General features: G+C 46.3%; 2 long non-coding RNA genes across 3 annotated transcripts; both read right to left on the bottom strand.

Annotated features, from left to right (window-relative positions):
• Positions 1–1,295: 1,295 nt before the first annotated feature.
• On the bottom strand, positions 1,296–3,560 carry LOC144988213 (uncharacterized). The gene is made up of 4 exons (XR_013652053.1): positions 3,437–3,560; positions 2,702–2,796; positions 2,480–2,625; positions 1,296–2,366 (listed from the first exon to the last, which is right to left on the bottom strand). It is a non-coding gene; the product is annotated as an uncharacterized LOC144988213 (long non-coding RNA).
• A 14,195-nt stretch (positions 3,561–17,755) lies between these two features.
• LOC144988249 (uncharacterized) lies at positions 17,756–19,447 on the bottom strand. 2 transcript variants are annotated; one of them, XR_013652099.1, is made up of 4 exons: positions 19,160–19,447; positions 18,254–18,434; positions 18,044–18,174; positions 17,756–17,870 (listed from the first exon to the last, which is right to left on the bottom strand). It is a non-coding gene; the product is annotated as an uncharacterized LOC144988249 (long non-coding RNA). The 2 variants fall into 2 exon arrangements; XR_013652100.1 differs by lacking the exon at positions 19,160–19,447 and adding an exon at positions 18,806–18,878.

Raw genomic sequence — 19,447 nt, 5'->3', positions numbered from 1 at the left:
AGAAGAACCCCGCACCGACCGGAGAAGATGAGGGGCGAATATGACCAGCCGAGAGGGCTTCCTGGATATATTTTTCCATTGACAGTTTCTCAGGGCCTGATAAATTAAATAGCCTCCTCTTAGGCAGCGTAGCGCCTTTAACTAGTTCGATGGAACAGTCGTACGGCCTGTGGGGAGGAAGGGAACCAGCCCTGGTCTTACTGAAAACAGTCCCAAGATCGTGGTAGCACGGAGGAACCTTAGAAAGATCGATCTCCTCAGGATCTGGATCACAACGAGGAGAAACCGAGGGTATGGCGGAACGAAGACAATTAGCCATGCAGGTAGTGCTCCAGTTGGTAACGTGGAGATTAACCCAATCGAACTGGGGGTTGTGAGCGCGAAGCCAGGGGAACCCTAGAATGATGGGAGACTGGGGGGTCTTGGTAATGTAAAACTGAATGAGTTCGTGATGATTACCAGACGTGATGAGACGAACGGCCTTAGTACGGTGGGTTATGTGAGTGAGGACCTGACCACCCAATCCGGCCGCCCTGACAGGGATATCCAAAGGTTCTGTGGGAATGTTAAGCTCAGAAACAAGACAGTCATCAATGAAACTCTGCTCAGCTCCAGAGTCGATAAGGGCTTTACCTTCAAAAACACTAGAAGAAAAACTTAACTTGACAGGTAAATAAAGAAAAGGTCTCTCGGTAGAGAGAGAAGATTGACCCGCCCGTGGCCTGCCTTCTAACGGGGGGTTCGGGAGTTTAAACGAAGCTTACATTGATGAACGAGGTGACCGGTTTGGCCGCAATAGAAACACGCCCCCTCATCTCTTCGTCTCTGCCGCTCCTCAGGGGTGAGCTTAGAATGTCCAATCTGCATCGGTTACTCTGTGGAGAGTCCGACAGAATCGTGAGACATAACATGAACATAGTTAGCAGCAGGGAATGGAGGAGAAGCACTGGTAAGGAGTCTCTTGTCTTGACGGGGGCGCTCAGCATGACGTTCACGGAGACGCACGTCGGACCGCAAGGCCGCGGTGACGAGCTCTTCAAAAGAGCTAGCCTCGGGTTGCGAACATAAATGATCTTTAATCGAGTCATTAAGGGATTGGTAGAACACCCCTTTAAGGGCTATATCCGGCCAACCCGCCTCCACAGCTAGAATCCGAAAGTCTATTAGATGGTCACTCACGGATCTGTGGCGTTGTTTGAGGGCTAGCAGTCGGCGGGTGGCCTCCTCCTCCTTGCGGGGTTGGTCGAAAACCAGCCGGAACTCGCCTAAAAAGCGTTCGAAAGGAATTTGAGAGATGGGATTAGCGGTCAGGTAAGCCTGAGCCCATTGAAGCGCTTTACCCCGGAGAGAGTTCACTATAAGGGTGATTTTGCTGTGGTCTGCATGATAGTGCCGAGGTGCCTGCTGGAAGATCAAACGACATTGCAGGAGGAATCCCCCGCAGGCTCCTACGTCACCCAGGAAAGGCTCAGGAAGGAGCCGGATGTTTTCGTGAGCTGCTTTGTCTGCAGCGGGGCCCGGGCTTCCGGTGGCGGAACCCGTGTTGCTGGCTGAGGCGTTAGTAGGTCCTCGGGAGGTTAAATCCGTCAGAGCCAGAGAAATACCGTCCAAGCGACGGAAAAGGTCCTGCTGGGCGGCGGCCATCTGGTTGAGGGATTCAGCTTGCCGTCCCAGAGCGATGCCTTGGTGAGTGACGGCCAAGCGGAGTCCCTCCGGGTCAGCTGGGTCTGGGTAATGGCCAGTCCGTTCTGTCATGATCGGACTACTAGGGAGACCCAGATGCTGGAACCCGGAAGAAACTCAGGAAGGCGTTGTATTTAACAGGATGTTTTAATTATAGAAGTCAGGGGACGTCGTGGATGCAGGAAACTGCTGTGGCGAGGTGGAGCGCCGAGGACGGCGTTCACAGTCCGTGACGTGGTGGAGCGCCGAGGGCGGCGTGACCGGCTTGAGGCGAGACGTGGACGCTGAGGACAGCGTAATCAGCTTGAGGCGAGGCGTGAACGCTGAGGACAGCGTAACCAGCTTGAGGCAAGGCGTGGACGTCGAGGATGGTGTAACCAGCGTGGAGCGAGGAACCAGCGTGACCAATGGAGTGAAGACCTGAAGACGTGAGACAGACGGTAAGTACAAGCTAGGATTACTAAAGCGAGAGTAACTTAACTTGAGGCCAGGCGTGATCACCGGAGTGAGTATAACGGACTGGCGTAGTATGCTGGGATGGATCTCCTTAAGAAGGTCTGCCAGGTGATGAGATGATGCAGGTCAGCTGGTTCCAATGAAGGAGCAGGGAGGGGAGGGGTAGCAGCCGGAGGAACCGTGACAGAGAATGGGAAGGGCCTTCACCAGAGCAAAGTTGGCTTCCACTGAAACACAATAAATTGAATTTTACTTCTTGAAGAAGAAACACATAGAACCTAGTGTTTTCTGAGAAGCATTCACGCATCTAACTACATGTATCAAAAAGGCATAAACTTACTTTTATCCCTGTTGATTGGTGGCTTTATTGCTTTCTTTCGTACTCTGTAAAATGACGCTGGCGCAGCAATCCTCCCATCACATTCTGACTTCCTCAATTAATTCATCATAGTGGGGAGCAAGGACTCTATGCATTTCTCTAGGCACCTGCAATGACAAACCAAGTGATGAAAAATATGTATACATTTAAAATTTTACTTTATACTTTTTACATAATACTTACATGATGCAGTTCTCTGGATAAACATCCACGATGGATGAAGCTCTGGTATCTCCTCTTATGGCTCCACAATCAATGTTAGCTCGTTTGGCCTGAAACTCCAGATCAAAAAACTGTTAAGATCAGCTTGGGCTTCTACTTTTTGTACATTTCCTGCAGAGTTTTATAATGCCTAGCTTGTACTTGCATACTACCCTTATTCACTTGAAGTGATCAAAAATTGTGTTTTAATTTCTGCCAACAATAGTAACTCTTAAACTTAAAAATGTTAAAGTCACAATTTTAATAACAGCAAGTTTTCATTCTAACTTTAAGATCATCAAGCATACATGACAAACAGTCTTTCAAACTGGCCGATTTGGGTGGGAAACTGCCCAATCTAGCAACCCTAGCATAAAACTGAGTTACAGTTGAGCAGTATTGGGCTAGCAATAACTCAAGTTAGCTTACTACATAGCATACTTCTTAACACTGAAATACATTTTTACTAAACAAAAAATTAATTTAACATATTTAAACAGAACCAAAATCTCATTAATTGTATTTTAAAGTGTATTTATGATGTATACAGGATACTTACAAAAAAGTGACGGAGTAGCTAAAATAGTGCTAGCGCAAGCTAGCTAGTTGCTCCGTTAGCCTGCTTCTCAAGATGTTTAAACCCACTTTATAATCTTTACCAGCTGCGTGGAGCGTAATGGTGATTTATTCTATGTCATATAATTTAATATAGCTTACCTCCTTTTATCTTGTCCGCCGAATATTATATTCCTAATTGTTTTTCCTGTTCGTCCTCGTCATGTTCTGGATCATCAGATGTACGTCGCAAATGTGACAAGATGGCGCTGGGTCGGTCACAATATAAAAAATACTCAAAGGGTATCCCAAAAATAAAATAAATAGAATTAATTTTTTTGTGTTACACTTCCTTATGCCATCATTATTAAAATAAATAAGTTATAAAACAGCACATAACGTGTTGGCTCTACTAGTTTATCTTAAGCAAGTCTTCTGAACATATTAATCCCCCTTCATTTGGTCACAATGGACTTTTCCATTTTTGCTTGTGCCCGCCGGAATGTTCCATTGAAAAATTACGACAAAACATGAAAAATACATATTTTAAAAGATCAACTATTCTACGTAAACCTTGGTTGATATAACAAATAACTTATTTGATTAAGGAAGATAATCATTGTCTGATTTGTACAATCTTTCGATTCAAAATAGATCTTTGCACAAAATATTGAGTTGGTATTGCCCAAACCAAGCGCGGTAGAATTATGATTGCATCATCTGTGGATTGCAAAGTACTGTTTATAATTTAAATTTAAATCAGATAACCATGCTGTTAGAGTGAAGTGGCTTGTTCTCAATATTAACAAATATGTATGTGAAAGGTCACTAATTATCATTTCTGCAAATAAAACAATACTTACTTTTGGACCTACACAAAAGATTTTGTGGTAACAATGGATTGTTGACAAGACAGACAACATTGTATTGAAGCCAGGTTTATGAAACACTGTTTTAACAGTGACCTTCTTGCTTATGAACTAGCTATACCTAATCTTGCTTACGTTTATAAATGCTGAAAACAAGCTTGGTTATCATATCATTTCAAAATCAGTGTCAACAAATATAATGTTGATGACGATATTGCAGTAAAAAACAAAAATACTTATCTATTGTTTATCCTATAAATATTGGATGAGCTATTGAACATCAGTATTCAAGTACATTTTTGGATATCAGATAATATGGTTACATCTAAAATAAACTTAAGACCTTAACCTGTGCTTAAATCAGGCCTGCAGTATTTTTCTTGTTTTGCATGGAAAATGATTAATTTCTAAATTTACAAACTGATCAAGAAAGGTAATGTGTCATGGTGGCCTGTCAGACTCCTCCCCCTCCCAGCTCTGCTCCAGACTCTCAGCTGTGACTCATCACCTCATCCACGCACCTGCTACTTAAGGAGACTCACCTCAAGCATTCTTTGCCAGATCGTTAAACCTGATGGTGCTAAACTCACCTCATGCCTTGTCTGGCCCTCTGTGTCATGTTGCCTCGCTTACCTTCTGTTGCTGTGCTTCAGGTCTGCCTTTCCCACGAGAGTCTCCCGAGTCCTCAGCCGACGCGAGCAGAAGCTGAATCCGTCACGCTCCTCAAGAACTCCTGCCACGCCACCGTCAAGAACTCCAGCCACGCCTCCGCCAAGAACTCCAGCCACGTTGCAGTCAAAAGACTCCATTCACGCCACTGCTGTGAGCTCCGGTCACGCCGCTGTAAGATCTCCGTGCTCACCTTGGTCTACGAGCCGCTGTCAAGCTGCGCGCCGCTCTCCCCTACTGGATCCGCTAGCCCCTTCAAAATAAAACCAGTTACTTACCTTTTCACATACCTGCCTCTTCCTTCCGGGTTGCAGCATCTGGGTCCACCTTGATCTGATCATGACAGAACGATCTGGCCATTACCCCGACCCAGCTGACCCGGAAAGACTCTGTTTGGCCGTAAATCATCAAGGCATTATGCTGGGACACCAAGCCGACGCCCTTTCCAAAATGGCTTCAGCTCAACAAGAACTTTTTCACCGCCTCGATGGTTTGTCACGAACTTTATTGGAATTAACTGGACAATTTTCTGGTTCCGCAGCACCAGCCCCTGCTCCACCTTCAGTCAACCTGGAACCTTCCACTTCCACCGCCAACCCAGAAAACTACCGTCTCCAGCCAGAGCCATTTTTTAGTAATGTAGAGAATTTTGGGGTTTTTTTACTCCAATGTCAACTATTATTTCAGCAGGCTCCCAGATATTATCTCACAGACCACAGCAAGATTACGATGATTGTTAATTCCCTGAGGGGTAAGGCGCTCCAGTGGGCTCAAGCCTTCCTCGCCGCCAACCCCATCGCTCAGTTGCCGTTCGAACGCTTCATCTCCGAGTTCAGACTCGTGTTCGACCAACCTCGCAAGCAAGAAGAAGCCACCAGGCGACTCCTCAATCTCCAACAAAGCAACCGGTCAGTCAGCGACCATGTTGTAGATTTTCGCATTCTGGCGGTGGAGGCAGGCTGGACAGATCCCGCCTTGCGGGGTGTTTTTTACCAATCACTAAATGAAACCATAAAAGATCATTTATGTACCCAGCCAGAAGCCACCTCTTTTGAGGAACTTGTGGCCGCCTCCCTGCGCTCTGACATCAGACTTAAAGAACGCCAACATTAACGCCCGCATCCTGTACGTAAGACCACCATGGTCAGTTCTACAGCGCCGCCCACCCTAGAACCTCCACCACCGAGTTTTCTACGTAAAAACCCTGATAAACCAATGCAGATTGGTCTCTCTTGCCTCTCAGCTGAAGAACGTAGCAAACGTCGTGTAGAAGGGCTATGTTTCTACTGTGGGGGTCATGGTCACCAAGTCTCTCAGTGTCCTCTTCGTTTAAAACCCCGTACCCCCCCGGTAAAAGCCAGGCCACGGGAGGATAAGTCAGTTGTTTCTACCCGAAATAATTTTTGTTATGTTCCTGTCAAGCTATGTTTCCAGTCTAAGTGTTCTGATTCTCATGCCCTCATAGACTCTGGCGCTGAGCAAAGCCTTATTGATCATTCTTTGGTTTCCCGTCTCTCTCTCCCTTTAGAGCCCCTCGACAATCCCCTCAACGCTGCCGGTTTGGGGGGTCAACATCTCTCATGCATCACCCACCGCACGAGACCCGTGTTACTCATCACTTCTGGTAACCATCACGAGTATATTCGGTTTTTCGTCACCACATCCCCACACAGTCCTGTTGTTCTGGGTTATTCGTGGCTTAAGGTCCACAACCCTCAGTTTGACTGGGCCAAGCAACGCGTTTCCAATTGGAGTGGGTTTTGTCTGGCTAACTGCCTTCAATCAGCTATTCCACCCGTTCCTCCTGCTATTATTCCTCAGCTCGAGGACATCGATTTATCATCCGTTCCCTCTTGTTACCACGAATACAAAGCAGTTTTCAGTAAAAGTAAGGCGGGTTCGTTACCACCACATCGTCCCTATGATTGCGCCATAGAACTACTTCCTGGCGCTAAGCTCCCCAAGGGCCACTTATACAATCTCTCCGGCCCTGAGAAAACCGCCATGGAAACCTATATTCATGAAGCCCTTTCCTCCGGCCAGATTCGCCCCTCTTCGTCTCCAGTAGGCGCTGGTTTCTTCTTTGTAGAAAAGAAGGATAAAACCCTCCGCCCTTGCATTGATTATCGTGAACTCAACCAGATAACTATCAAAGACAAGTACGCTCTTCCCCTCATCAGTTCGGTTTTTGACTCGGTCCAGGGGGCCCAGGTCTTCTCAAAATTAGACCTTCGAAACGCCTATCACCTCGTACGCATCAAGGAGGGCGATGAGTGGAAGATGGCTTTTAACACACCCATTGGCCACTACGAATACCTAGTGATGCCCTTCGGCCTTACTAACGCCCCCGCCATTTTTCAGAGACTTGCCAATGATGTCCTCCGCGATTTCCTTAACCGGTTCGTGTTCGTCTATCTCGACGACATGCTCATTTTCTCCCGCGATCCTATTCAACACGAAAATCACGTCCGTCTCGTCTTATCCAGGCTTCTCGAGAATCAACTTTACGTTAAGGCAGAGAAATGCCAATTCCACGCTACTTCGATTCAGTTTTTGGGGTACATTTTCGAAGCCGGTCAGATTCGCCCCGACCCGGCCAAGCTCGAAGCAGTTTCCCAGTGGGAACCCCCTACCACCCGAAAGAAACTTCAACAATTCCTGGGTTTCGCTAATTTCTACCGCCGTTTTATCCGTAACTACAGTACCATAGACGCTCCCCTCACTCAGCTCACCTCCGTCTCCAAGCCCTTCACCTGGAACTCTCAAGCCCAAGAAGCCTTTGACCAATTAAAATCTCGGTTCATCTCTGCACCCATTCTCATTCAACCTGACGCTACCAAGCAATTCATCGTTGAAGTCGATGCCTCAGACACTGGGGTAGGAGCTGTCCTCTCCCAACGTGAGGAAGCCTCCAGCAAAATAAAACCATGCGCCTACTTCTCCCGCAAATTATCCCCGGCTGAACGTAACTACGACGTGGGAAATCGGGAACTGCTAGCCATTAAATTGGCACTGGAGGAGTGGCGTCACTGGCTGGAGGGAGCAACTCACCCATTCATTGTCTGGACGGACCATAAGAATTTAGCTTATTTACGCACAGCCAAAAGACTAAACGCCCGTCAAGCCCGGTGGTGTCTCTTTTTTGATCGCTTTAACTTTACGATAACTTACAGACCCGGAAGCCGCAATACCAAGCCCGATGCTCTCTCCAGAAAGTTCAGCCCTGATGATGCTTTGCCTCCTGTTACCATCATACCTGCTACCTGCATCGTTGGCAATCTAACCTGGGACATTGAAACCCGCGTCAAAAATGCCCAAGGTGAGGAGACCTGTGACACCCCCTGTCCTGACGGCACTCTTTTTGTTCCCACGTCCCTCAGGTCTGACGTCATTGCCTGGGGGCACAGTTCCCGTATCGCCTGCCACGGGGGAGTGCATAGGACTCTCTCTCTTCTCCGCAGGAGATTCTTTTGGCCTAAAATGGAAAAAGTTGTTCGGGAGTTTATTGGAGCCTGCACCATCTGCGCTCGGTCGAAGTCCGGCAACTCTCCACCTGCTGGGTTCCTCCATCCCTTGCCCACTCCTCACCGTCCTTGGTCCCACCTTGCTGTAGACTTCGTCACGGGGTTACCCTCTTCTCAGGGTAATACGGTTATCCTCACCGTTGTCGACAGATTTTCCAAAGCAGTACACTTCATCCCCCTTCCACAGCTTCCCTCGGCCACTGAGACTGCCAAGATACTTGTCAACCATGTATTCCGCCATCATGGCATCCCTGTCGACATTGTGTCCGACAGAGGACCACAATTCATCTCACAGGTATGGAGGGCCTTCTGTACTGCGCTTGGTGCTTCCGTCAGCCTGTCCTCAGGTTACCACCCGCAGTCTAATGGACAGGCTGAACGTGCCAATCAAGAACTCGAAGCCGGCCTCCGTTGTCTCGCTGCCAAGAACAAATCTGACTGGTCCGAGTTCTTAGTCTGGATCGAGTATGCCCACAACACTCACCCCTCCACGGCCACGGGCATTTCCCCCTTTGAAGCCTCGCTGGGCTACTCTCCCCCTCTGTTTCCCTCACAGGAGCTCGACCTTGCCGTTCCCTCCGTCCAGGAGCACCTTCAGCGCTGCCAGCGCATTTGGACCCAAACCCGAGAGGCGCTCCTACGTACCAAGGATGCCAATTGTCGCATAGCCAACAGGCACAGGGTGGAGGGTCCCGTGTACCAGGTTGGGCAGAAGGTGTGGCTATCATCCAAGAACATCCCCATTCAATCCTCGTCCCGCAAACTGTCGCCCCGGTACATCGGGCCCTACGTCATCGAGAAAATAATCAATCCCACCTGCGTTCGCCTCCGTCTGCCTGCAGCCCTTAAGGTACATCCTTCGTTCCACGTTTCTCAAATTAAGCCCTTCCAGGACAGCCCTTTGTGCCCGCCTTCCGTCTCCCCACCGCCCGCCCGGATCATCGACGGCGCTCCGGCATTCACGGTCTCCAGGATTTTGGACTTTCGCCGCCGTGGCCGGGGTTTTCAGTACTTGGTGGATTGGGAAGGGTACGGACCTGAGGAACGCTCGTGGGTCTCCCGTTCCCTCATCCTCGACCCTTCCCTCATCGCCGATTTTTACCGTGCACACCCGGATCGGCGTCCTGGACCACCTGGAGGTGGTCGTTGAGGGGGGGGTACTGTCATGGTGGCCTGTCAGACTCCTCCCCCTCCCAGCTCTGCTCCAGACTCTCAGCTGTGACTCATCACCTCATCCACGCACCTGCTACTTAAGGAGACTCACCTCAAGCATTCTTCGCCAGATCGTTAAACCTGATGGTGCTAAACTCACCTCATGCCTTGTCTGGCCCTCTGTGTCATGTTGCCTCGCTTACCTTCTGTTGCTGTGCTTCAGGTCTGCCTTTCCCACGAGAGTCTCCCGAGTCCTCAGCCGACGCGAGCAGAAGCTGAATCCGTCACGCTCCTCAAGAACTCCTGCCACGCCACCGTCAAGAACTCCAGCCACGCCTCCGCCAAGAACTCCAGCCACGTTGCAGTCAAAAGACTCCATTCACGCCACTGCTGTGAGCTCCGGTCACGCCGCTGTAAGATCTCCGTGCTCACCTTGGTCTACGAGCCGCTGTCAAGCTGCGCGCCGCTCTCCCCTACTGGATCCGCTAGCCCCTTCAAAATAAAACCAGTTACTTACCTTTTCACATACCTGCCTCTTCCTTCCGGGTTGCAGCATCTGGGTCCACCTTGATCTGATCATGACATAATGCATATTTTTGTCTTAAAACAAGTTTAATAAACTTCAATTAGGACGTTTTCCTGTCCTTAAATCAGGCTTGCAGTGTTTTTTTCTTGTTTTGCATGTAAAATGACTACTTTCTAGATTTACAAACTGATCAAGACAGGTAATGCATATTTTTCTTAAAACAAGTTTAATAATCTTACACATGCTGCTGTTTTTATCTAAAATTAAGATCAATAAGATTTTACAGCTAGTTTTAAGATTAATAATATTAGGTAGATTGACAAAATTTGCAGTGAACAAAGTAAAGTATCAATACATTTCAATCTGTGTGTAATGATACTAGATAATGAGTTTTACTGCTGACAAAATATGTAAAACCTTGTTCACAAAATGAATTATTTTAGATGTACCTGTTAATAGAAATGAGTTGTTTTGAATTATTAGGGCTAACATCTAGTAGAGTAAACATCTAATAGAGATAGGTATCGTTAAGATTTGATCTATTAAGTCCTTTTAATCTGCTGCTTTTCACTCTGGTACCTTATTAGTATTCTTATGAATATTTTCTGGTGTAAGTTTACAATAAAATAAAATGATCAATAAATACTGTCAAGATTTGTCTATCCTGCCTTTTTGTCTTCTATTTTCTTTATCTTTGCTCCTGAACATTGATTTTGAGGATTCTTCCAGGTAGGATCAACTCCATAGCTGCAGGGGGCAGTATAAGGAAAATGTAAATCTTAATCTACCAGGTAGGTAGATGGGAAGACTGGCTTGCCACAGGGGTTGCAAGCCAGTTGCCTCTGTGCCGGTCCCAAGCCCGGATAAATAGAGAGGGTTGCGTCAGGAAGGGCATCCGGCGTAAAAATTGCCAAAATAACCATGCGAATCATCCACAACACTTTAGACATACCGGATCGGTCGAGGCCCGGGTTAACAACGACCGCCACCGATGCTGTTAACCTACAGGGTGTCGGTGGAAATTTGACTACTGTTGGTCGAAGAAGGAGGGGAGGCAGAAGGGCCCGTGGCCAGAGAGAGAAGGGAAAAGGCAGGAACATAGGTTTGAGAATAGGGACTCTTAACGTTGGCACAATGACAGGGAAAGGCAGAGAGCTGGCAGACATGATGGAGAGAAGGAAGGTAGATGTACTGTGTGTGCAGGAGACAAGGTGGAAGGGCAGCAAGGCACGTAGTATTGGAGGAGGATACAAACTGTTCTATCATGGTGTTGATAGGAAGAGAAACGGGGTAGGAGTGATTCTGAAGGGGGAGTTTGTAAACAGTGTTCTAGAGGTGAAAAGAGTCTCAGACAGGATGATGAGCTTAAAGTTAGAAATCGAAGGGGTGATGGTGAATGTAGTCAGTGGGTATGCGCCACAGGTTGGCTGCGAGTTAGAAGTGAAGGAGAGATTCTGGAGTGAGTTGGATGAGGTCATACAGAGTTTCCCCAGAGGAGAGAGAGTTGTTATTGGAGCAGACTTTAATGGGCATGTTGGTGAGGGCAATAGAGGTGATGAGGAGGTGATGGGCAGGTTTGGTGTGAAGGAAAGGAATCTGGAGGGACAGATGGTGGTGGACTTTGCGAAGAGGATGGAAATGGCTGTAGTCAACACTTACTTCCAGAAGAGAGAGGAACATAGAGTGACATACAGAAGTGGAGGTAGGAGTACCCAGGTGGACTACATCCTATGTAGACGAGGCCATTTGAGAGAGGTTATTGACTGCAAAGTGGTGGTAGGAGAGAGTGTAGCCAGACAGCACCGCATGGTGGTGTGTAAGATGACTCTGGAGGTCAGGAAGAAGAAGAGAGGGAAAACAGAAAAGAAGACCAAGTGGTGGAAGCTACAGAATGAAGAAACTTGTGAGGAATTTAGGCAGAAGTTGAGACAGGGTCTGGGTGGTCAGGATGAGCTTCCAGATGACTGGGAAACTACAGCAGAAATTATCAGGGAAACAGGTAGGAAGGTGCTAGGTGTGTCATCTGGAAAGAGGAAAGACGGTAAAGAGACTTGGTGGTGGAATGAGGAAGTACAGGAATGCGTCCAGAGGAAGAGGTTGGCTAAAAAGAAGTGGGATGTAGAAAGGACTGAGGAAGGTAGACAGGAGTACAAGGAAGCGCAGCGTAGAGTGAAGAGAGAGGTGGCAAAGGCCAAACAGAAGGCTTACGATGAGCTATATGACAGGTTAGACACAAAGGAAGGAGAGAAGGACTTGTACAGGCTAGCCAGACAGAGAGACAGAGATGGGAAGGACGTGCAACAGATAAGGGTGATTAAGGACAGAGATGGAAAGGTGCTAACAACCCAGGAGAGTGTACAGAAAAGATGGAAGGAGTATTTTGAGGAGCTGATGAACGTGGAAAATGACAGGGAAAGAAGGCAGGAAGATGTGGTTGTTGTGGAGCAGGAAGTAGCAGAGATTGGAAAGGATGAGGTTAGGAAGGCTCTGAAAAGGATGAAGAGCGGAAAGGCCGTTGGTCCTGATGACGTTCCTGTGGAGGTATGGAAGTGCTTAGGAGAGGCAGCAGTGGAATTTCTAACAAGGTTGTTCAATAGGATTTTAGAGAGTGAGAAGATGCCTGAGGAATGGAGGAGAAGCGTTCTGGTTCCGATCTTTAAGAACAAGGGTGACACGCAGAACTGCAGCAACTATAGAGGAATAAAGTTGATGAGCCACACAATGAAGCTGTGGGAAAGAGTAGTGGAAGCCAGGCTTAGGAAGAAGGTGGAGATCTGTGAGCAGCAGTATGGTTTCATGCCCCGTAAGAGCACCACTGATGCCATTTTTGCTTTGAGAATGTTGATGGAAAAGTACAGAGAAGGTCAGAAGGAGCTGCATTGTGTGTTCGTAGATTTAGAGAAGGCGTATGACAGGGTGCCGAGGGAGGAGCTGTGGTACTGTATGAGGTCGTCTGGAGTGGCAGAGAAGTATGTCAGAGTAGTTCAGGACATGTATGAGAGAAGTATGACGGTGGTGAGATGTGCTGTAGGTCAGACAGAGGAGTTCAAGGTGGAGGTGGGACTACACCAAGGATCAGCTTTGAGTCCTTTTTTGTTTGCTATGCTGATGGACAGGCTGACAGATGAGGTAAGACAGGAATCTCCCTGGACAATGATGTTTGCGGATGACATTGTAATTTGCAGTGAGAGTAGAGAGCAGGTGGAGGAACAGCTAGAGAGGTGGAGGTTTGCTCTGGAAAGAAGAGGCATGAAGGTCAGTCGTAGTAAGACAGAATACATGTGTCTGAACGAGAGGGATCAAGGTAGAAGCGTTAGGTTACAGGGGGCTGAGGTGAAGAAGGTGCAGGAGTTTAAGTACTTGGGGTCAACAGTTCAGTGTGATGGGGAGTGTGGAAAAGAGGTGAAGAGGCGAGTGCAGGCAGGTTGGAGCGGTTGGAGGAAAGTGTCAGGAGTGTTGTGTGACACAAGAGTGCCAGCAAGACTCAAAGGAAAGGTGTACAAGACAGTGGTGAGACCAGCTCTGCTCTATGGGTTAGAGACGGTAGCAGTGAGACAGAGACAAGAGGCTGAGATGGAGGTAGCGGAGATGAAGATGTTGAGGTTCTCCTTAGGAGTGACCAGGTTAGACAGGATAAGGAACGAGTACATCAGAGGGACGGCTCATGTTGCCTGTGTTAGCGACAAAGTCAGAGAAGCCAGACTGAGATGGTTTGGACATGTTCAGAGGAGGGATAGTGGATATATTGGTAGAAGGATGTTGGAGATGGAGCTGCCTGGCAGGAGGGCAAGAGGACGGCCAAAGAGGAGATACATGGATGTCTTAACAGAGGACACGAAGTTGGCTAATGTTAGGGTAGAAGATGTCCATGATAGAGTGAGGTGGAAAAGGATGATTCGCTGTGGCGACCCCTGATGGGAAAAGCCGAAAGAGAAAGAGAAGAAGAAGAGGTAGATGGGAAGAGGTATTTAAATAGGTGACAGTGTGCAGGTGGGGGTTTTGTCTGGTAGTCATAGTGAGCTGAACAACAAACATTTCAATGCTTGGATGACTTTGTTGATGCCATTGGTACGGTGTATGTTTATTTCAATTTCATTTATATTCTGATATTTGTGGGAACATTATTCAACAAGCGAAATAGTTAAACCCTCCTCCACCCACGTCCCGACGCCGGATGGATGCACGGGCTGCAGCTGCTCCATGACGGCGACCCCTCCGATCTGCTCCTTGGTGCGCCGCTCTGGTCGGTCCCAGCCCCAGCAAAGGCCCTTCCATTGGCCACACGCCCCCGCGTGTCTCTAAGGATGGCACCTTAGCCGATCGGAGCCACCGACAGCAAGTTCCTGCCGAGATGTTACGCCTCTCCCGGAGCACCCCGTGGACAACCCGGTAGACGTGGGTCCGCCCCCTGTCCATCTCCGCGCAGGCCTTCAACGCCTGCGTAGGCGGCAGTGGAACCAGGCAGTGTGCCCATCCCGCCTCCGGCCATCTCCGTGCTCCGGCGGTCTGCCCTTGCTGTCCGCAAGGTCCGCCGCTCGTCATGGGCGCTGAGTTGGACGCCGTAGGTCTTTCAGGGCCCCTGGCCAGGCCTGATGCACCGCCGAGGCCACCCGGATCCACCCCCTCTTCCTTTGAGGATTGACTTCCTGGAACGGAGCTGTGCCTGCAGATCTTCCTCCCCACCTCTGCATCCTCACCTTTTTGTGGTCTCCTCTGCGATCCCACTTCTGACACCATAATGTGACGGAGTCCCGTCGGAAAAGGATGCAGAGGAGCCAAGGTGAGGAAGTTCTTTCTTTATTCAAGAACTTTGACACCTCGCCATCTGACGGTGCCACACCATCACAGAGAAAATAGGAATCAATCCGCTTTTGTCCTGCTTACATGGTCACATGTCATATCCGATCTGTGCCACATGAGAGGATACTATCGGAATTGGGTCACTTGAACCATGCAGTGTAAATGCAGCCTAAAATTACAGGCCGAGGTGGACTAGGAACTGAACCAAGACCAGCTGTGTGACACAGAGAGCTTCTCACAGATCTGACTTTGTTAATTAAAAATAATAAAAAAAACCTATCACAATTGTCATTTGAATGGATGGGGACGGCAGGTGGACTGGGCATCACAGCATCACTAATGGTGTTGAATAGAAACACTTTAGGATAACCTCTGCTTTTAGAAATGAGATTAGTGAAGTAAGCAGCCCTCGCACCTCTAACAGCGTTGTTAAAAGAAACTAAAAGATCCTTCAGATGAAGTAGATGAACAAGTAAATGAGTTTTTTTCCAAAACCGTTTGATTTTCTTCAAGATCGTTTTAGACGCTGAATGCTGTCATTTATCCAAGGGGAAACCTTAGTGACCGGGTCCAGTCTAGTTTTAATGGGACAGACTCCATCTAAAATAGAAAGACAGTAACTATTAAAAGTGCATAATAACGAATTAACATCTGTGCACGGAAAGAGAACCAGATTAAAAGTGTTAGAAAAGGTCTCAAGAGTTAAACATGTGAGAGCTAACTTCTCTATGTGCAGGCAAGAGTGACACAGAGAAAGAAAAGAAAGAAAAAAAAAACAATGATTGTCAGAAATAAAAATGTCCTCAGAAAAAAATAGTCAGAATGCACACCTAATGTAAAAACAAGGTCTAGTGTTCCACCTTTAACAAGTGTGGACCCAGACACATGCTGAATAGAATTAAAAGAGTCCATGAGACTCTGAAACCTCTGGCAAAGAGGTCAGAGTCATCATTAATGTGTATGTCAAAATCACCAACCATGATCAGGTTAGACAGCTTCATAGTGGAAGATAAAAGTCACACAAACACACACCATAAATAACAATAAAGTAATAGTTCATAAAATAGAAGTTCATATCAGACAGATTTGTTAAACAGCCGTACCGAACCAAAACGTATGGAACTGAGCCCTATGAGACTCTGAATGGAACCGAATTGAGATTTTAGCGTATCGTTACACCCCTAGACATAAATCTGATGGAGAAATCAATAGAATCTGCAGTTTGGATCAGTTTCTATTGAAAAAGGCTGCATAAATATGACAGACAGCTTTCAGGTTCAGATGCAGTTCTGAAAAACAGCAGAAACATGATCTGATGGAGGCTCTCATTTATCCTCATTATTCCTCCAAACAGCCCAATCAAGTTGGCCCAAAGGCACAGTGGCAGAGCAACATGTTGTCTATGAAGAACCTATTCAGCTGTGCTACAAATAACAACAAACATCCAAACCACAACGGTAAACAATCAAGACCAACACAACTGTCAACATCCAGAATCCAGCAAATATCCCAAACAGAACATTATTACCCACAATGCACCTGCACAGGTCCTGCAGCAGACAGGGGCTGTGTCCGAATTACCGCCCTAACCCCTAACTACTAAAACCCTATATAGTGCGGCACTATATAGTTCTCTATATAGTTCTCTGAATTTTCAAAGCAATTCGGACACCCATGCTCACTAGTTTTCTCTTTCGGGTGTTTTCAAATGGCGCTTGGCACGAAAACAAAGTGGCGCATTACCGCCACCACCTGGTCTGGAGGGGAACTACTTCTATTTAACGCCGAGAATGACACCCATTTGTCAAAGTAAAAATATAATAAATATGAACATTTTATGAAGACTATTTATGAATCTGCTGTGTTCTGATCATGGAAAACGTGGCTGATTTATAAATAAGATTACAAACACATTGGTGTAGATTTTATGTATTTGTTGATAAATAAACCCCCATGTTATTACTCCATGGCAATATTTATTTTTGTGCCGCTGAACGATTTACGGGCTCTTGCGAAGAAGCATTTTTTTTCTGCAGTTTTATCTTCTACCTTACTGAAAATAGCTTTATATATGAATCTGTCCTTTTTCCTGGCAATAATTCAACCGTTTTTCGTGAGATCAAACCAAAAACGAGCAGATATGCAAAATCACAGGACAGCAAGGAGGAGGAACAGACGTCTCAGAAGATTTCCTCTTGATGCCCCTGACCAGACATGAACAACCTGTGAGTTAAAGTTTTTTTATTAGTTCAATTTAAGCATTTGTTACTAATTGTGCTCAAGGTTACACAGTCTGCTGGGTAAGACTTTTTAACATTATTTTTCAACACTGGACTATGAACTGTATAGTCTAACTACATGAAACACTTGTGAGATCAAAGTTTAGTATTTTTTATTCAGAGTCAAACCATATCACTTGTCTTAAACAAAAATACTTTCATTTTTAAATATTTATATAAAAATCCAAAAACCCAGCCAAAAAAAACCCACAAGATTTTCCAGCATTTATAAATACGTCATAAACTAAAATTTAAGATATCAGAATAAAATGAAACATTCAAAAAAATCAGATTTAATTTTCTCAATGAAATAATTATTTTTCTATTTTACAGGGTCTTCCACGTCTCTACTGCTTTGCCAACATAAAGGTGTCTGTCGTGGCCCTTCACGCTGACGCTCAGTCCGACACAAGACCAGACCGGCAGACCCGCAGATCGGTTGACCCGCAGGACCATTGAGCATCTGGTGGAGCAGCTTCGGGTTCCTCACACTCTGGGGGGGTGTACAGGAGACTGAGGTCCTGGTGTTTCTTTTCTGGCTGGCATGTGGCACATCATACAGTGTGGTAGCCAGGGCCTTTGACATGACACGGTCCACTGTGAGGGACGTTGTCCACAGGACGGCAGACCGGATCCTCCAGCTGATGAGCAGGGTCATCCCACCCAGTGGGAATGAACTGCCATTAGTCAACTCTGGTTTTTTAGCAGCTTGCTGAGTCTTCCACCTTCCAAAAGGTCGTGGGGAGCATTAATGGCTGCCACATAAGAATAAAGGCCCTAAAAGAAAATGCAGCTTGTTATTTTAACAGGAAGCTTTTTTATTCCATTCAACTGCAGGCTGTACGTGACTAATGCCAAATTTAGAGATATTTTTGTTGGGAATCAAGGATCAGTCCACAGTTCACATGTTCTACGTAAAAGCCCAATTTATGTAAATAAAACATACCCACCTGAAGGATCCTTTTGGGTGATGGTGGGTATCCCTGCATTGCTCATCCCATCACGCTGCTGACACCCTACAGGGAACCCATGAGGAATGCGGTTCAGGCCCGTTACAACCAGCACCACGCCAAGGCACGCTCTGTGGTGGAGAGAGGATTTGGCATTATGAAGATGAGGAGGAGAGCAATATTTCTGGCAGCACTGGAAGTAAAACCAACCTTTGCAATGAAAATCATTGCCTGCAGTTCAGTTCTGCACAATCTGTGCATCAGCAAAGGCGACTGCTTGGAGCCACAGATGTTGAGCCACACCAGGAACCAGTAGGACGGGTAAAGTGGCGTCCGTCTGCGAGGACAGATCTCTGCATTCCTTTCAGCTCCAACTGTGACACACATGACTCTAGAAGACCAGGATTATTGTTAACATGTATAAAAATAAATATTAACATATAAAACGAAATTGTAAATATGAACATTTGATATTTATATGAAAATTATTTTGAGATTGTTAAAAATGGCTCAGATTTAAATAATACATGTAAATAATTCATTTTTGTTCCTGCATTTATTAAACAAATTGCAAAAACAATGACGATGTTACATTTTGTGAACAATATTTTAAACTCAGGTAAGCTTAACAGACTCTCCTGTCACTCTTTGTCCCTTCTTGCTCTCTCCTCCTCTCGTCTTTCAACAACAACCTTTACCCCAACATGACAACGATTACAGTTTAATGATAAATAAATACAAATCTGATCAAGTGTCTCTCACTCCCATCCGGCACGAGCTTGCCTGATAACAAACAGGCTATCTTTCTCCATCCACAGATGGATCAGATTTTCCTTATCCTCGTCTGTCCCTACATATATAAACACATTTAAAAAATGTGTTAATAACTTATTACTACGGTTACAACTCACTCCTTTTTTTGATGTAATATCAACAGCGTTTGTTTTTAGCATTCGGCGCTAATTTGCGCTAGCGTTAGCTTTAGCATTACCGAAATTGATGAGCTTCCAAACAATGTAGATAGTCGATTGAGGAATATAACACATTAAACACATCATCTTACGTATTTACAAATATATTTTACAACAGATACTTGATACTTTTAAATATACTTACATTTTTAAGTCCTCTTTCTAGCGCAACCGTCCGCCATCTTCGAATAATTCAAGCGCAGTGTATTGTGGGTCACACGCAATGCATTCTGGTATGAACGCAGTGCATTCTGGGCAATATTCGCCGATCGAGTGAGCATCGATCCACACTGGTTTTTCGTAGAGAATTCTGGGAAATTTCTAGTGCACATGATTTTTGAACTGTAGATTCGGACAGCACTACAAAATGGCGACCGCACTATATAGTGCACTATATAGGGGTTAGGGCGGTAATTCGGACACAGCCTGAATT

This window comes from Oryzias latipes, chromosome 2, assembly GCF_053564925.1.
Source record: "Oryzias latipes strain Hd-rR chromosome 2, Olatipes_Hd-rR_3.1".
Classification (NCBI taxonomy): Eukaryota; Metazoa; Chordata; class Actinopteri; order Beloniformes; family Adrianichthyidae; genus Oryzias; species Oryzias latipes.
Note: the sequence above shows the minus strand (reverse complement) of the source record. Positions and strands in the feature narration are given on the sequence as shown.